Here is a 5880-nt window from a genome sequence, read left to right as displayed (position 1 = left end):
CGCTTCATGGTGAGTTTTTCTTCTGCTGCTACAGACTACTGGCTGTACTGGCCCTACTGATGATGCAAAAATTCCGGCAGCAAACGTTCAAGGGCCCCGAACGCAGAGCAGGTAGGGCGAATGGCTGCCAGTGGTCTGCTGGATGGCTGGCTGGCTGGAGTAGAGACGCAAGAGGAAAGGTCCGGGGCGAGCAAAGAGAGGACGAAAAAAAACGTGGGAAAATCAGTTTTTACACACAGAACGGCACGAAGCGCAGAACAATCGAAACGCGTCGAGGGAACCCGTAGCAATGAGCAGCAGCAGCAGCAGCACGCAGGTAGATAGCGCACCCCGGCCGAAGGGACGTTGCCTTCTTTTGCTTTCCCAATTCCAGGACTCGGTACTCACGCTATTCCTTCCCTTGCCGCTCTGCTGAAGATCCTTTTGCTGCGAAGATCTCCGACGTCCGATTATGTTATTACGGTCGTATTGAGCAATGTTGGCCGCGTTCAACGTCGTGCGTCCAGTGCATCACGTGTACTTGTAACTGAGATGTAAAATGATTTGCAAAACGTACGCAATCAACCAACATGGGATGAATGGGAGCATTCACGATATGATGCGGGCTGTCAGCCATCAACTTCATGGTGAGGTATCGCATCGTAGTAGGCCGTTTTGTGGCGCAACATTCCGTTACTTCCTCGCCAGATGATCGATCGACCCCCGGTCCTGCGGGCCCTTCCAGAAACGGAGAAAACGTCGGTTGGCGACCTCTGTGACCCCCAAACGCTGACGCTCGTCCTCCCTTAGGATTCGTTCGCCCAACAGCATCCCCGTATCATCCCAGCCCGGGATGCAGCCGCACAAGCGAAGTGATGCAGCATCCTCTTCCCCTTGCGGTGCTGGACGCAGCCTGTTCTTAGAAAACAAAACAACTTCCACAGCGCAGAACCCTCGCGTAACGGACGCAATCCAGCAAGCAAGAAATCTGGACGTTCCTAGGTGCTGCAGTTTCGCTTCTTGTTCGCTTTGCCACGTTCATCCGGGATGGTCATAATTTGCAAAAGGAAAAGAAAAGGGGCAGCCAAAGATTCCCGAAACGCCCCGAGACGAACGCTGCGCTCGTAATCACACGTCTGTCAGTCCTTTCCTGGGGTCCTTTCTGGTACGAGCGTTTTGCATACTGTGATGAAGGAGGCGACCCTTTACAAAAGCCGGCCGTGTCTCGAGGAAGGGTCTCCGCGTTGAATCTGAGCTTTAGTGCCATTTAGCGACGGAATCCCCGCTTTGTGTGTCGTTCGCCGTACAATGGTCGATGGCGTTTGTGGTGCTCCTTTTGGCTAGCAAATTTGCAGAATTTGAACCTTTAATATCGGCAAACATGCGCACCGCATGCTAGGGATGAGCTAAGGCAATAGAGAAATGGCAATTTATCTTCCAGCAACCGATCCTCCTATTTAATTAACGGATAAATCGATCTTTTAACGTTAGAATTACCAAGACGACGAGGCGTACGATTAAGAGAACAGAGTTCTGCATGCGCATCTCGCATAATTATGTTGTGTTTTTATAATGAAAAACCTTTCATTTTAACTTCACAATAACACGGATTCCACCGGCAACGGTATAGCACTTGAAACCCTTATTTCGGTGCTGCCCCATCCGCCCTTGACTTGGCTACACTTTCTCCTCGCAGGCCCTTGGCCCGTGGTAACTCTCTCGTCCCGAAAAGTCCCGTTAGCGAAAAGGATCAGCGTGCTGCCTACCAAACCCATGCGATATGTTACATTCGTCCCGGACCAAGAAGGAAGCCAAGAAGATGAGGCGAAAAAAACCGCCTCACACTTTGGCAGCAGCATCCACCCGGTTTCACAGCGTTGTGGCCCGATCGGCGCGTGCTATCGATCTCGGTTAACTCGGCAGTAGAAGGGCTTTCGCCACCGATGTTGATGGCGTTTTTTTGTGTGTGTGTGCAAGTTACAGCTTTTTTTTGTCCACTTACTATATCGGGATCCTTGCAGTCCGTTCGTTTTTTTTGGTTGTTATGTTTTGGTTTGTATGTCTCGCACACTCCAAAACATCGCTGCACGATCTGCATAAACCAGCAAACGGACCACAAAGGAGAGATCGACAGCAGGAAAAAAACAACATTCTGAGTCTGTCCCTCCTCCGAGATGCACTTTTTTGTGACCAAGTTTTTCGGAAGTTGAATCGACGTTTTTTGTTCTCTCATCTGTGTGCAATGTTGGGAGGATTGTTGATAAAAATGGGGATTTTTTTGATGATGCTACCGGCGGCATCCCGGCTCAGCTGTCGCGTAAGCATCGTTACAATTTGTTTGTTTTTATTTTTCGTATTTATTGTCACACCAAACAAGTGCACAGCACAGTGCTCTGATGGTGTCGATGAAAGGCGGTTGTGGATAAATGGATGAATAATGTTATAAAAAGCATTTCAATCATAGTTTGTTCCATTTAACCTTTGCCTAAAGCCTTTAACTGTTGGGTCGGTCCTGAGGTACAGTCGTCAACTTTGCACGCTCCATCCCTTATGGACCAAGTACTCTCTATACTGACTATCCTGCTTTGAGCTATCAATAAGTCACTGATATCGGTGGCTTAGCCAGACCTAGACGAACGACAGTCGTCGCGCCATATAAGAAGATAAAGCAGTTGGCTCAACCATCCATTTCATGCAACCCGTTAACCCTCTAATTCATGCGTACTACTGACAGGATGTTATCAAACCTGTGCCATTGAGTTCAGTTCAGTTTCACAAAAAATAGACATGTTCATTCAGAAACATATGCACCTTACAAACACACACACACACACAAACAAAACCTTGTTGACCCTCTCTCCCATTGTCGTGGAATTATATCAGCTTCCCCCTGCCTCGGGTTAGTGGCCCACAGCGATGCATGATGCAACGAGCAAACTGTAACGGGGCATTCGGGGCACCGCAAAAGCACCGCAAAACTCACGTCCCAACCACGAAGATGTGACCCCGTTGGTTAGGCCCCTGCCTTCCTTTTTTGTTGCTCCATTCATTTTTAGATAACGGAAACGGTATCCAAAATCCAAGCCTGAAAGAAAAACGCTCACACGAAAAGCTCACCCAAAAACGGACATGTTCACATCCGATAACGTTTCGGGCAGGCCGACGCCTCGGTCGAGTGGCCATTTTCCCAGGGCTGGTGGCAAGTTAGGATTTGTTTTGGGAGAAATAATCACCACTCCACGGAGCACAGAAGCCCCGAACCGACCTGAACCTCCGTCTGGCTCAGCGATTGCCCTGCAGCTCCCAAAACTGCCACCGACTCAAACGTTGCCGGCAAGCATCAAAACAGCCTGGGGTTGTATAGTTTAATTTGCAATTTTCATACCGCAATTGGCATCGAGATTCGAACACCAGCGCGTGTACGACAATGTAGCTGCAAGGTGCCACACAATGCTTTTTGCGCAACCCACTAATTTACACATGCGTTTATGCTGTCCTTTCTGAGCTTCCCTTGTTTTTTTTTTGCTTTCATTTTCAGAAAGGTTGTGGACGAAAAAAAACAACAACAGCTGGCAAAATTCTGTAAGCCATTGCCGAAAGTTGGCGACAAAAACGCCACCCGGCAGTGGACGGGATTCGGTCAAGAACCAAGATCTATTTTCAGCCCTCCCCTGTTCGTGGTCGAATGGGGCAAAAAATCCGACCCCAGAAGTCACTACAAACAAGCCCCGGCCAAGACAAAGTGGACAGGTAAGCAGTTAAAATAAAATACCAAAAAAAATAGAAACAGACACACACACACGCGCGTACAAGACACCTTCTCTGGTACAATTTAATTCATAATTTAACACAACGTTACCGGCGCGAACGTGTGTTAGCAACAGTGGCCGGGCCGCATCTCGCCCGCGGTACGGAACCGATGAGGCCAGCAGAACCGCACCAGCACGTTCCTATGGTGCGTTCATTCACACATTTCCTGCCCGCGCTTGGGGAGGAGGGGGAGGTGTAGGGGTGGGTAGGTTCTGGGCACAGCTTAATCCACCCCTCCGGTACATGGCGATGAGGGTGGGCCACCCGGCTGGCGCTGGGTTTCAGGGCTACATGGGGCTTGATGGGACGGCGCGATTGGGGGTCGTGTTATGTACCCACTGTAAACAACGGTGTTGTACGGTGTGGAGGACGCATCCATCCCCCTGCTCCGCTGACCGGGTGGACAGGAAGTGGACAATGGAAAACAATAACACTTCTTGAAGAAAAAACGTGATTCTTCTTGAACAAGAGATACAGCGCTCCAGCTGTGGAATCAAGTTGTGCATCCCTTAACGTCTTCATTTCGGAACCATACTTTTGATTGTGGTCTCTCTTGCTCTCTTACCTCGTCATCCCTGATCGATCCACCAACCAATCGATTGTGTGGTGTGTGTTTGTGTGATTGTAAATCATTTAAACCCCCCCCCCCCTGTGTTGCGCTGAACCACGCACAAATGGGCTGTTTTCGCTTTCGGATGCACTTTCGGTGCCTCGTTTGGCGATTCCGGCTGTCGCAGCATTATTGGCGTTATTTTTTTTTTTCTTTTTTTTTAGTTCAGTTACCCAGTCAGTGGCGCGAGTGGCCAGTGGCCGGCGAGTCAATGGTCCACAAAAAGCCGGGCTTGTTTTGATCGTACGACAGTGTGGGGTGCGCTGACTCGAAACATTTAACATGCCTGCTGTACGAGTGTTTTTCTGGCATTTGTGTTTATTTAATTTACTTACAATGATCAGTGTTGCTATTTTTTTTTCTTTTTTGCTTCGATTTTTTAAAAAGAGCATAATAGTGATTTTATTATATAATGATCAACAACAATGAAGGTGGATTTTTTTAGAAGCATCGTTGAATTCATTGACCATAAAAGGTTGTTCAACTGTTGAAGCCTCTTTGGTCGGCGTTAAACAGGATATAATAACGTATCTACAAACCGAAACCAAGGCTTCATCTTTAGATTGAGCCCAACAAAGGGTCTTTTTCTAATCGAGTAGTATCTTTAAAACGAAAACATCTAAAATCAATCATTATGATGTTTAACGGTACAAAAAAACTCTCAAAATGTCTGAAGATGAGTTTGTAAGATATGCAATCAACCTTGTTATTGTTCTACATGACGCCATTGCGCTGCTAAATCGACAGTCGACTCGCGTACCCACGATTGAATTGAGCCGAAGATCGGAATTCACTTCTGCCCGCGACAACTGACATCTTCGTCCATCCTTCCTGCACCCCTTCCCCCCCCCCCCCCCACCAGCACGCAGAGTTCGATTAGAGGGCTGCTGAGGATGGTACCGCACCAACCAAACAAAAGAAAAAGAACAAAAAAGAACAAAAAATTGCCTCCAAAGCCCATTTAACGCCGGCCAACATTAAATTTTCATTTCTATGGCGAAATTTAATAACCCTTCCGCTGCGTGCTGAACCGTCCCTGGTGCACCACCACCACCACCCCCTCCGCTCCGGGACGCAGGAGCAGCTCCGGGCCCAAGCGCCGTCAAAGCCAAGCGCCATCTTTCTTCGGATCCTTTTTCAAAGGCGAAATGAGGACTGAAATTGAAAGCAAAAGAAGTACAGCGAAAGAAAGAAAAAAACACACACACACACACCTAAATGAAAGTCTTTCCCGAAGGGTGCGAGATGGGGGGGAGGAGGGTGGGTGGACAATTTAGTGTGTGCAGGCGAACTGGGCTAGCTGGAATGAGGGAGGAGAGAGAAAAAAAAACCCTAAATTAATCTCCAAAAAATGTAATCAGTTTTCCACCGCCGTTTCCTTATCTTGCAACCCACCCCCCGCTTCCCACCCCTCTTGTGCCTGTCTTCAATATCGGACAGCGCGAACCCTTCATCCTCAGACCACCGCACGGCACCATCAC

The sequence above is a fragment of the Anopheles gambiae genome, chromosome 2 (genome assembly GCF_943734735.2).
Source record: "Anopheles gambiae chromosome 2, idAnoGambNW_F1_1, whole genome shotgun sequence".
NCBI lineage: Eukaryota > Metazoa > Arthropoda > Insecta > Diptera > Culicidae > Anopheles > Anopheles gambiae.
This window is presented reverse-complemented; position numbering follows the sequence as displayed.